At 35.8% G+C, this 13,429-nt stretch overlaps 1 long non-coding RNA gene across 1 annotated transcript; it reads right to left on the reverse strand.

Moving 5' to 3' along the window:
• Positions 1-6,097: 6,097 nt before the first annotated feature.
• LOC133868349 (uncharacterized) lies at positions 6,098-8,179 on the reverse strand. The gene is made up of 3 exons (XR_009900323.1): positions 8,115-8,179; positions 7,972-8,037; positions 6,098-6,205 (listed from the first exon to the last, which is right to left on the reverse strand). It is a non-coding gene; the product is annotated as an uncharacterized LOC133868349 (long non-coding RNA).
• Positions 8,180-13,429: the final 5,250 nt, after the last annotated feature.

Consider the following 13,429-nt stretch of genomic DNA (forward strand, 5'->3'; position numbering starts at 1 on the left):
CACCTCTACCTCAATCACCACATCAGAATTCACCAACTCACAACCTCTCTTCTTCATCCACTCAACCATCATCAGACAACATAGTTTCTCCATCAGATCATATTAACACTCCCAATACCAATGCCAATTAACTTGAAATTCTTGCACCTTGTGCAATATCATCATCACATCTTTCTCCTCCTCTTCCCAATTGTATGATCACCAGATCACAGACTAGCCATTTCAAACCCAAAGAATTTCCTGGTTTCAAACTCTATTACACCAGCAAACATCCACTCTTAGCCTTTGAAGCTGTCACCTTACCATCCAAGCCATCCACTTATAAACAAGCTGCTACCAAACCTAAATGGATCCAAGACATGTTACTTGAATACAATGCTTTAATGTCTAATCAAACCTGGACCCTCTGCTCGAGACCTACTCATCATAATGTGGTATGAAATAAATGGGTATTCAAAATTAAACAAAAACCAGATGGAAGTGTGGACAGATTCAAGACTAGGCTTTTTGCAAAAGTGTTTAAACAACTAAGTGGTGTTGACTACTATGAGACTTTCAGTCCTGTGGTTAAATTCTCTACCATCCAGTTGATTTTAGCTTTAGTAGTACAATTTAACTAGAACATCAAACAGCTAGATGTTTCAAATGCATTCCTTCATGGTATCTTGGATGAGGAAGTATACATGGAGCAATCACAGGGGTTTGTAGACCCCTCTTATCCTCATCATGTCTATCGTTTACACAAGTCACTCTATGGACTAAAACAAGCTCCCCGAGCCTGGTTTACTTGACTTTCCCAAGCCTTGTTGGATATAGGCTTTAATGGCTCCCAAGTGGATACCTCTCTCTTTATTTACCATGCTGAGCAAGTTCACATATTTCTCTTAGTGTATGTTAATGACATAATAGTGACAGGAAATCATGAAGGAGTAATGAACAAGCTTGTTGGCAAACTGCAAGCAGATTTTGCAATCAAAGATCTTGGTTCACTTGGATACTTCCTTGGAGTTCAAGCCAATCATGACACTACTGGATTGCATCTGAGACAATCCAAGTATGTCCTTGATCTCCTACATCGCACTCAAATGGCAGATTCTAAACCAGCTAGAACTCCCTGTGTTTCTGGCTCCAAAATGTCTAAGTTTGATGGTGAACTTCTCTCAAATCCCACTGAATACCGGCACATAGTTGGTGCACTACAATATGTTACCCTCACAAGGCCGGACATTGCATGCTCCGTGAACCAACTCTGCCAACACATGCATGCTCCCACTTCTACTCACTTGACAGCTGTAAAAATAGTACTGCGATATCTAAAAGGAACTATCAACTGTGGTCTCTACTACAACAAGGGAGAAATTGCTCTTTCTGGTATTTGTGACTCGGATTGGGCAGGCAATCCAGATGACAAGCGCTCAACAATAGGATATGGAATTTTCCTTGGCCCCAATCTCATTTCTTGGTTGGCTAAGAAACAAAACATCGTGTCTCATTCAAATACAGAAGCAGAATATCGATCTCTTTCCCTCACAACTACTGAACTGTTTTGGCTAAGGATGTTGCTACAAGAATTACATATCTCTCTACCCTCACCACCTACTCTTTGGTGTGACAACTTGGGTGCTCTTTCCCTTGCTTCCAATCCTGTTTTCCATGCCAAAACCAAGCATATTGAGGTAGATGTTCACTTTATCAGAGAACAAGTCACCAACCGAGACATTCTTCTTCGTCACCTATCTACCTTTGAACAAGTTGCCGATATCTTCACCAAGGGACATCCTGATGATCGATTTTGCTACTTTAGAGACAAACTGAAGGTTGTACCAGCCATCAGTTTGCAGGGGGTGTTAAGGAGAAAGAACTGAAGAGAAACAAAAACCAAAAAGAAGGCAACGACTAGTAGCCGTTGAAGAAAAACACTTCCGAGTAACAGTAATGGCTACTAGCCGTTGAAGAAGAAAGTAGCCTTTGTATACTTTTTCCTATTTTTAGCAACTCATTAATGCCACAATTTCAACTGATTTAGTCTCCAAAACAGCAGCTACTCACGTTCCAGCCCAAGCTAAATGCCGCCCAAATTCTAGGATTTTTTGGTCGTCCACAGTCCCGGTTTTCTGCTCTTGAATTCAAGCTGCCAGCCATGTGTTTAAATATTATTTTTTGTATTGTAAAGCATTGCTTCCTCTGTAAACATTATTCAGCCCATTTGGTTATAAATACATATAATTCTCACTGTTTTTGGTTAAGTAACCAAACCAGTTTTTCTCCAAAACTTTCATCTACCACACATAGGACAGTAGGGTTCCTCTACATTTTTCCGCTAGAAGAGTTTTTCTTGTGTGGGCAAATATCATTACATGCCCTCCACAGAAAGAGCTGGACTGCTCGGGGGATTTGTAGTTGCCATATCACTTTCCATGCTGGAATTCGCGAAGGGGTAGTCAAATTGCTTGCTTGTATTCGGGTCGCCGATTGATCTCAGAATGTGAGCCAGCTCAAATCAGTTTATCTGTCGCTGACCAAGGAATAATGGGAATGCAACATATTTACTCAACCGTTTCTGGAGGGAAAACCTGCTGAATCATTGGTATGTTCCACCAATTTGCTTCAACATTTATGATTTCGTGTACTTTAGCATTCACATCCAACATATGTATAAGAGCTTGTATCTTATTTGTATGATTGGATATAACCCATTAATCCCCCCAAATTCATACTTGTGAACCATCCCCAACACGCCATGATGAGTGCCAAAAAGTGTATATTTGGACCCCTTAATTTACATTAGTTAAACCTTTAGCTTTGTTACTTTCTGATGTTTTGGTTAGTTTTAGTATTTTTGCGTTTTTGCAGGGTAATAAGAGAAAAATGACAATTTTCAAGTCAAAATACATAGAAAGCTGGATTTTTGGAAGTGCTAAAAAAGTAGATTGATCGAATTTTAAGTAGATCGATCGAAAAGTAGATCGATCGAATATTAAGTAGATCGATCGAAAAGTAGATCGATCGATCGAATTTTTGCGGGACAGAAACCCTAGCTAACTCTATAAATACGTCTTTTTCTCATTTTCTCAATATAAGGAGCCGCGGCAGAGACCGTCTGGGTGCCCCAAAGGGCCGATTTTGACCTAGCTTAGGGTTCTTGGGTGATTTTCACCTAGAACCACCTTCCTTTGTAAGTTTATTTATGTTTTTATTGATTCTTCTTGTTCATTTACGTTTTCTTTAGTGATGTATAACTAAACTTTCGTCTTGGGTTGAGGATGAAACCTCATCATTGAATAGAAACTGAGTTTCATTGCTTGTTTATGCTATTTGAGTTTATGGGCTTTGATTTCTCATTGTTCTACTCCGATTTTTGAGATTATTTTTGGATATCTCTTGTGATTTCCGGATATAGTTTCATTAAATTGATGGCTTGGGTTTTCATGTATGCTGGATATTCATTGTTTTTCATTCTATGGATACATTTGATGATTTAGTTGAAACTAGATATCTTTTGTGATTTGTGGAAGAATGGATTCATTGAATGGTTTAAACTATTTTTGAAGCAAAAGTATAACATACCTAGATTTGCATTTGAAAACCTCAAAATATGTGTGATGAGCATGAGATTAGGTTGTTGTGATTTGGTGAGAGTGGATTCCAAAACCCTAGACCCCTTTTATTTTCATTAATTTCGTTTATGTTTTATTTTATCAAAAACCCCTAAATTTGGAACTAGGTTAAAATAGGATTAGTTTGAATAGAGATTAATTTTCACAACTCAATTCCCTGTGGAATCGACCTCGCACTTGCAAAACGCTATATTGCAAACGATTCGTGCACTTGCGAGTATTATAATTTGCACAACACGCCACATCATGCCCTCCTTAAGTAGGGGTCGGGCATTCCAAATACTCCTCCACACATAGGATGGCCTCTTCCCTAAGGAAGAGTGATGAGTGTCAAATATTGCATATGTGGATCCCTTAATTTGCATTTACTAAACCTTTAGTTTTGTTATTTTTTAATGTTTTTGGTTAGTTTTGGTATTTTAGTATTTTGCAGGTCATTGAGAGAAAACAATAGCTTTATGGTGAAAGAAAGCACACTTTGAGAAGACCTAGATGATGCGTTTATGTTCAACCAAATCAAGGAGATGACTAAATCGGAATTTCTCTAATTGGAGTCAAAATCGGATTAGAATTCAGATTCTGCACATGTCACAGTATTTTGGCCATAACTTTCAGCTCAAGTATCTGATTAAGGTGAATCAAGTGGTGTTGGAAAGCTAACAATTTTATACAAATTATTATGAAATAGGATTTTCCTAATTCGGATGTCTGTTATGCCAAAAGTGCCCCACAATAAAAGGCCGTAAATCTGGACGGATTTGGAGTCATTTTCCTTCTTGGATTGAGTTTTGAGTCTCCTACTCAAACTAGGAGACTAACCTCCAATTTTTCTAGGAATTCTAGGGCTTCTAAGATTTGTTTTCTCCCTATAAATAAACCTCTAAGGTTCAAGAAAAAGGGGGGAGAAGCTAGAGACAAAATATATTCTTTTCTTTTTAGTTTAGTTTTTCTTTAGGTTAGGTTTTATTTTCAATAGTCATGTGTAGCTAATTTTTCAACTAAGGTTGAGGATGAAGTCTCATCATTGAATAGCAACAATATTTTCATGTAAGTTATACTATCCGATTTTATTTGGTTTAATTTTTCCTATGTTTTACTTCTTTTCAATTTGTGGGATGATTCTTGGATATCTTTTGTGATTCAAGGATACATTTGATGATTTGAGATCATTTCACATAATTGATTGCTTCGGTTTTTATTTATCAAAACGTTAGATATTCATTGTGTTTTGTTCTACGGATACATTTGATGATTTGGTTTAAACCGGATATCTTTTGTGATTTGTGCAAAGAACGGATTCATTGAATGATTTAATGATTTTTTTAAGCATAGTAGAACATACATAAGAGTTGTATGGTGAGAACTTCGGATGTGTATTGATGAACATGAGAATATGTTGCTATGATTTGGTGGGTGTGGATTCCAAAACCTTAGTACATTTTCTTTTCTTTTATTTTACTTTATTTAGTTTATGTTTTTTTTATTATTATTTATCAAAAATCAAAATCTCTTAATTTTTGGAACTAGGTTAGGATTTGATTAATTTAGTCATAAATTTGTTTTCAAGAACACAATTCCCTGTGGGATCAACCTCGCACTTGCAAAACCCTTTATTGCAAACGATTCGTGCACTTGCGAGTACAATTAAAATTCACATCAAAGAGCTCATAAAAGTTCCCTCTATATAGTATTTGTCCTTGTAAACCCGTGCTGCCAGAGAATCAGGTTGTTGAATAAGTCTCTAACCTTGTTTAGCAAGAAGAGCCATGTTGAAACAGACAAGATCCCTATACCCCAATCCACCAGAATTTTTACTCCTTCCTAACCCACTCCAGGTCATCCATGTATTCTTGTGAGTGTTTTCTTTATACCCCCACCAAAACTTGCTCATCATGGAATTGATTTCATGATTTAAGTTCTCTGGGAGCCTAAAAACACTCATAGTAAAAGTAGGTAAAGCATGGATTACGGCTTTAAGCAGAATCTCCTTACTTGCATGTGTTAAAAATTTCTCCTTCCACCCAATAATTTGGTTCTAGATCCTGCCTTTTATACCATTGAACGTAGAGACCCTAGAGCGGCCAAAAAGAGCGTGAAGGCCTAGATATTTTTCATATTGCTTAATAGAACTGACTCCTATACCATGAATGTGACGACCAGTTTTTTTTTTTTTTTTTGAAAACATACAAACGGATCTTCACAGTGGCACGACTACATGTCGCTCAGCCAACATATGGCACATACCCATAACATGCACCTGATAATTAGAGTTACATCTAACAGTGGAATATAATAATCAATGTGCAGAGGAACACATATCATAAGCGAAAATACATCTAATACATAACAGTTAATTACAAAAAGAGCCATTTACAAGTCTATCTATTTAAGGCTTATAAAACATATTGCACTGACTATATACTAAAATACAGGCTCAACAAATACATATGCCACGTATGACACGAGCCATAAATAGAATACCCAAATGCTGACTACAAATGAGTCTGTGACTTATGACTGTCGCGATGTGCTCCAATCATAGCATCCCATACGCTAGGTGGACGAGTCATTATCTATATCCGCAGAACCTGCAATCAAAGTATCAATGTCTGCACTGTTGCGGGGGTTGCCGCATCCGCACAGGTGGACTTATGAGCCCACCGCCTTAGCATAAATAATTACACTAAGACCTCAAAGGTATACTATTCACTGAGTTTTCGCAAAAAAACCAGCCTTTCCCTTTTTAGTCATGCGTACACTATAACAGCCACCATTTTATAAACTTTTGTTTGAAAATCCCAATAGCTGATATAGCAGACACTGACTAATAGAAAACATTTAAAGCATACTACGCAGCTGAGCTTATACGTAGAAGTTCCATTGTTGGAAACAACTACATACATCCTCACCTACTATATTACCTTTGATTTAGTAAGACTTAGAAAACAATGACATTTAAATCATGCAACCATCCGATAGAAATATACATAAATTCTTTTCCATTGAGACTCTTATGCATACTAATACGTCTAGCATAAAACTACTATATATCATAACGTGAAAACAATTCAATTATCATAAAACAAATGTTGTGCGTGCGTGTCGTTCGTTTGCCTAAGGGAATTGAACCTCGATCTTGTTCGTATGCCTAAGGGAATTGAACCCCGGTCTTGTTCGTGTCATGCTCAATGCTCATGCTCAAATACTATACATTTAATTTCATGGACATGCCTTTAACACATGCTTTATTCATAAGACATAAATAGTTCAACATGTCATTTTCTCAAACAATTTGCATAACTTAAATTTCCAACCGCAGCAGACTATAAAACACTTCAAATCATATCTCGATACGTCAAACATATTTCATACTCATATCTCAAATCATCTTAAATCACATAAACATTCTTGTCATATTTCAACATAATTAAATTACTCAAAACATCCAAAACATATAATTAACATATTGTCGGTTCGGTAAGAAAACACATTATTTGCATTCCTATAAAATACATAAAAAGTAACTTTTCTCAGTGAGTAGAATACTCATCTTGGCTGCGCGGATATTAAGCACTAGGTCTCCTAAACACCACCTTGCAATGTATCATTTTGGAATAACACATTTCACTATTTAGCACTTTAAATAATTAACACCCTAATTAGCACTTGAATTGCTAAAGGCTAAACCGTTGGAAAGCCTATAATATTTTAAGGGTCCCAATTATACTCCCATAAAGATACTAACTAAACTCAATTAACACTAACTCAAAGTATTTACTTTGGGTTAGACATTAAAATCACTATCTAACTATTTATTCATAATATTAATTACTAACCCGTAATTAATTTCATTAACCCATAAATTATTTACACTAACACTTTTATATTAACATTAACCCTAAAATTATATTCACTAATCTTTTTACAATAATTACTAACTTAATTACTAATTTATTAACTTAAATCATTAACACATTTAAAATAACATTAACCCATAAGAAAATCTTAGGGTTAACTTCACAAATACTATTTAAACTAAATACCTATAATTATTTATTTTTACTAACATTAGAACATATCCCCATAAATACCTATTTTTACAAAACCCATAATTAATTTGGGATTAATCATCACAATAACTACAATTAATCCACAAATTAATAATCTAAGTTTTAAACACTAAAAATCCCAAAGTAATTTAACCCATCAAATTAAGGTTTCTAAACTTAAACCCAAAATTATAAAACACTACCTCAAACACAATATTATTAACCCAATAGCATTTACCAAGAGTTAATCACATAAAAACACCACTAAAATTAACTACCAAAAAGTTAGGCCTTAGAGAACTTACCAAAATTTCACCAAACCAAAACCCATGGTTTGGGTGGCCTCAAGCAAGTTTCAAGTAACCCATTACCTAAAGAAAACACTAGATTAAACTCACATTTCAAGATTTTAACCCAAAATTACGAAATCATGAGTTTAGTGCTTTACCTCAAAACGATCGGTAGAAACGTAGATCGGGCTTCGTAGATCACGTTACCGAAGTCGAATTTGAGTTTGAACGGTTAGATCTTCGTAGATTGCATTTTTTTTTCCAAGAAAAAGGACCTCCCTCTTTTCTTTTTTTTTTTTTTTTTTTTTTTTTTCCTCTCCGAAATGAAGAAGAAAGAGCCTTTTTAAGGAAAGGGCGCTTGACGCCCTTTCTTCCCTTCTTTTATTAGTGAAGGGCCATTTGGCCCTTCATCACTTTTACGCATGTGGGGTGCAGGTCGCCCCACATGCTAATATATATATATATATATATTATTTTGACTCTCCTTTTCCACTTTTGTCTTTTGTTTGACTCTTACACTCATCTTCATTCTCTCTTTTGTACAATGCCCGACAGACCCTACTTGTATTTCATTCATCTTATTTAATTCCCATTTTCTAATTTTCTATTACACCAGATTCTCTCCTCCATTTTAATTTCTTTGTTTGCTTTTAGTTTGTCTTTTACCTTTTACTTCTTTTATCTGATTCCATTTTCTCTATTATTTTAAATTTCTCTTTTATTTAGTTCCTTATTATATTTTATCTCATTTTTTTTTTCTATTTCTTTTCTAACTATTTTATCTAATTCTTTTATATTTCTTTTTCTTTTATTTATATTTTCCATTCTCTTTTCCTTCTATTTTCTATTCTTTTCTTATTTAAATTCTTTAATTATTTTCTATTTTCTTTTGTAATTTCTTTTCTTTGAATCTAAAAATATTTTCTTACATTTTAAAGACACAAAATTAACTTTAATTAATTATTTACTCAAATTTCATGTCTTAATTACTACAAAATGTCTTAGACATTACAATGAAGAAGGGTGGCTCGATCCTCCCTCCTAGTATTCCGGCTGAAAAAGACTGAACTCTTTTCAAGATTTATTTTCTGTCCCGACGTCGCCTCATAGGAATTTAGGAGAGTTTGGATTTTCCCCCACTCCCGGAGGTTAGCTCGGCAGAACAAGAAGCTATCGTTAGCAAAAAGAAGGTGGTTGGAATCCCAGTTAGCCCTCCATCTCTCTCGACTTGGTGCATCATGGAGCTCATGGCCTCTGCACAAATGATAAAAAAGTAAGGGGATAGAGGTTTACCTTGACGAATGCCACAGGTAGGAACTATGTGTCCATGAGGCTGCCCATTAATGAGGATCGAGTATGTAACTGACCGAACACAAGCCATGAGTAGTTGGATCCACCGGTTAGCAAACCCTAATTTCCGTAACATAGCCTTCAAGAAATCCCATTCTAATCGATCATACACCTTACTCATATCGAGCTTGAGGGCCATAAAACATTATTTACCCTTAAGTCTTGTATCCATAGTATGAAGAGTTTCGAAAGCCACCATGATATTATCTGTGATTAATCTCCCCGAAATGAACGCACTTTGTTTTGGGGAAATAATGTGAGGTAGTACCACCTTAAGCCGATTTCCTAACACTTTAGAGATAAGTTTATAGAGCACATTGCACAAACTAATCGGCCTATAGTCTATCACTTTAAAGGGGGATGGGACCTTAGGAATAAGACATATATTGGTGGAGTTGATAGCATTATCAAAAGAACCCCCATTAAGGAAGTGTAGAACTGCCCTTGTCACATCTTGGCTAACTTCTCCCCAAGAATTTTGATAGAAACCAGCAAAATACCCGTCTGGACCCAGGGATTTTAAAGGGTGCATTTAGTTAAGAGAAAAGGAAACTTCTTCCTCCGTAAACGGCCGGATTAATCTATCATTCATCTCTTCAGTTACTTGACAATCCAAATGCTTCAAACATGCATTGATCAATACCTGTAGGCCCTTGTGAAGTAAATACCTGCTGATAATAGTCAATGAAAACACGACTAACCTCTTTTTTCTTCCTCCACGACCGCCCATTCTCATCAATAATGTTTCAGATGCTATTAGTCTTCTGATGTGTTTTAAAATAGTACTCGCAAGTGCACGAATCGTTTTGCAATATAGCGTTATGCAAGTGCGAGGTCGATCCCACAGGGAATTGTGTTGCGAAAATTAATCTCTATTCAAACTAATCCTATTTTAACCTAGTTCCAAATTTAGGGTTTTTGTTAAAAGAAAGTATAAACGAAAATAACGAAAATAAAGGGGTTTAGGGTTTTGGAATTCACACTCACCAAATCATATCAACCTAATCTCATGCTCATCACACTTATTCAAGGTTGTCACTTATAAATCTTAGGTATGCTCTACATTGCTTCAAAATTCATTTAGATCATCCAATGATTCCGTTCATAGCACAAATCACAAAGAGTACCAATTGAAATCCAAACATCCAATGTATCATTCAATCACAATGGATATCTTCATTCTAACCGATAAAACAATGTATTAGTCAAACGGCGCACAATGAATGTCCAATGTTTTGATAGATGAAAAACCAAGCAACCGATTTAATGAAACTTATTCCACATCATCACTTGTATCCGGAAACCACAAGAGATATCAAAACATCATTTCAAGAAAATCGAAGTAGAACAATGAGAAATCAAACCCATAAACTCAAATAGCATGAACAAGCAAGAAACTCGGTTTCTCTTCAATGGTGAGGTTTCATCCTCAACCCCAAACGAAAATATTAGCTACACATGATAAAATAACTACAACTTAAAACATTAAAAGCATAAAAATCAAAGAGTTGCAAAAGGAAAGAAATAAGCTACAAGAAGAAGAGAAGTAAGAAGTTATGTACAAAGAGGCTCATGCCTCCTCTTTTCTCTTCATTTTCAGCCTTGGTCTCCTTTTATAGCCAAATGGTTTTGTGTGGAATGGGTGAGTGGGTGTATGAGTGGAGAGATGAGTGATGAGTGTTTTATGGAATGAGTGGTGAGTGTTTTATGGAATGAGTGGTGAGTGTTTTATGGAATGATGTTGAGTGGAAAAAAAAGTGATTAAGTGGCTGAGAATGTGGAGAAAAACGAGTATTGGCTCTAGCTTTGGGGAGACAAGGGATGAAGCAAAAGAAAAATAATAAGAGAGATGGTTCCGGATTTTCGGGATGATCCGACGACTGAAATTCAAACAGCCATATCTTTTTCCACGCATCTCCTAATTGGCTGAAAATTGTTGCGTTGGAAAGCTGACATCTTGAACTTCAATTTAGACCTAAGAAACTCCCAAAACGGATATCTTTTGGTCCTGTTATGATCAGTCTAAATGTACTGGTCTGCTGCATCCGAATTTCCTTGTATTTTGCTTGAATTGTATCATTTCTCTCTTATTGTCCTACAAAATATAAAAACACTAAAACTAACCAAAGCATTAGAAAATAACAAAGCTAAAGGTTTAACTAATGTAAATTAAGGGGTCCAAATACACAATATTTGGTACTCATCAAATACCCCCAAACTTACATTTTGCTAGTCCCTTAGCAAAACAAAATGAAAAACAAAATCAAAGCATGAAACATAAATCCTCTTTCGTGGGAGACACGATTGCATTTAGCATATGCAATAAGCCTTTTAAACCCCTAGGACTCCCTAGTGGACGAGTGAAGTCTCGTGAGGGTTTGCCAGAAATGATACCCACAAACATTCAAACATTATGCTGTCAACGAGAAAAAGTTTTACCCAGACCATGGTTCATACGTCATTGGCATGCTTAAAAGACAAACCCCATCATAAACATCAACAGGGGATCCAATCATCAAATCACTCATAAATGGACAGTTAAGACATCACATTTCCTCAAAAGTGTAGAGTGAAATCAACATGCAATTATGAGGTCGCAAGTGCACGAATCGTTTTCCTCCAGTGATTTGCTCAAAAATGGAAATATTGTTTATTTTGATCCCTTTGCAGATACCAGTTTTGTTTTGCATGTTGCTTCCATCTCATCACATCTTCCCTCTCCAAAATCTCCTCAATTTCAAATTGCATAATTTTGATGGAATCAGCCAAGGCTGGGGTATTCCAATTTTGGAGTTCCAGAAGCTGTTTTGATTTCTTATTGAGTTGTTCCTCTGCCCTCCCGAATTTCCTCCCGCTCCACCTAAGCAGTGAGTGTTGGCAGGCCGTAAGTCTGGTTTGTACGTTCAACATAGGCTCTCCCCAGTGTCTCGCATTTTCCCAAGCAAATTGAATAATTCTCGGACATTCTACATCCTTCATCTAGCTAGCCTCGAACTTAAACCCCCTCTTATTGGACTGCCTCTTGTTCACCTGCTCATGGATAGTTACTAGAATCGAATTGTGGTCAGAGGTACGTGCTGCGAAGATATTAACTATCACGTGGTTGAATCTGGAACACCACTCCTGGTTGGCTACAGCTCTGTCAAGACGTTCTTTAGTAAACAAAGCATCCGTACGTTTATTACACCACGTGAATTGATGTGCAAATTTTAATACTCACAAGCGCACGAATCGTTTGCAATATAGTGTATGTGCAAGTGCGGGGTCGAATCCACAGGGAATTGTGTTGCGAAAATTAATTTCTATCTAAACTAATTCTATTTTAGCTTAGTTCCAATTTTTGGGGTTTTGTGAATAAAAGAAAAATAAAATAAAACAAAGTAAAATGTACTAAGGTTTTAGAATCCACACCCACCAAATCACAGCAACATATTCTCATGTTCGTCAATACATATCTGAAGTTCTCACCGTACAAATCTTACGTATGTTACACTATGCTTCAAAAATTAATTAAATCATTTAATGAATCTGTTCTTTGCACAAATCACAAAAGATATCCGGTTTAAACCAAATCATCAAATGTATCCGTAGAACAAAACACAATGAATATTCAATATTTTGATAAATGAAAAATCCAAGCAATCAATTTAAATGAGACAATCCCAAATCATCACATGTATCCGGAAATCACAATAGATATCTAAGAAATCATCTCAATAGTTGAAAAGAAGTAAAACATTATAAATATTAAACCCAATAAAATTGGATAATACAAAACTCTTATGAAAATATTGTCGTTCTTTAAATGTAAGGTTTCATCATCAACTTTAGTTAAGAAAATTAGCTACTCATCACTAAAAGTAAAATGCTAAATATTATTGAAAACGTAAAAATAAAGAAAAACTTACAAAGACGTGCAGGAAGAAACAATCAAAATTGACTTGCACTTCTCACATACAGCCCCGCACATACACGTCCAAGCAGCCCCACTTACTGCCCAGTTCATTTACAAGAGACGAAGAGAAAATATTTACTGTAACACCCCGGTCCCATATTGGGAAGAGATGAATAGTTCACATAGAGTTAGTAGTTTATAAAGATACTCATGGGTGCTAAGTCCTAC

This window comes from Alnus glutinosa, chromosome 5 (genome assembly GCF_958979055.1).
Source record: "Alnus glutinosa chromosome 5, dhAlnGlut1.1, whole genome shotgun sequence".
Lineage (NCBI taxonomy): Eukaryota > Viridiplantae > Streptophyta > Magnoliopsida > Fagales > Betulaceae > Alnus > Alnus glutinosa.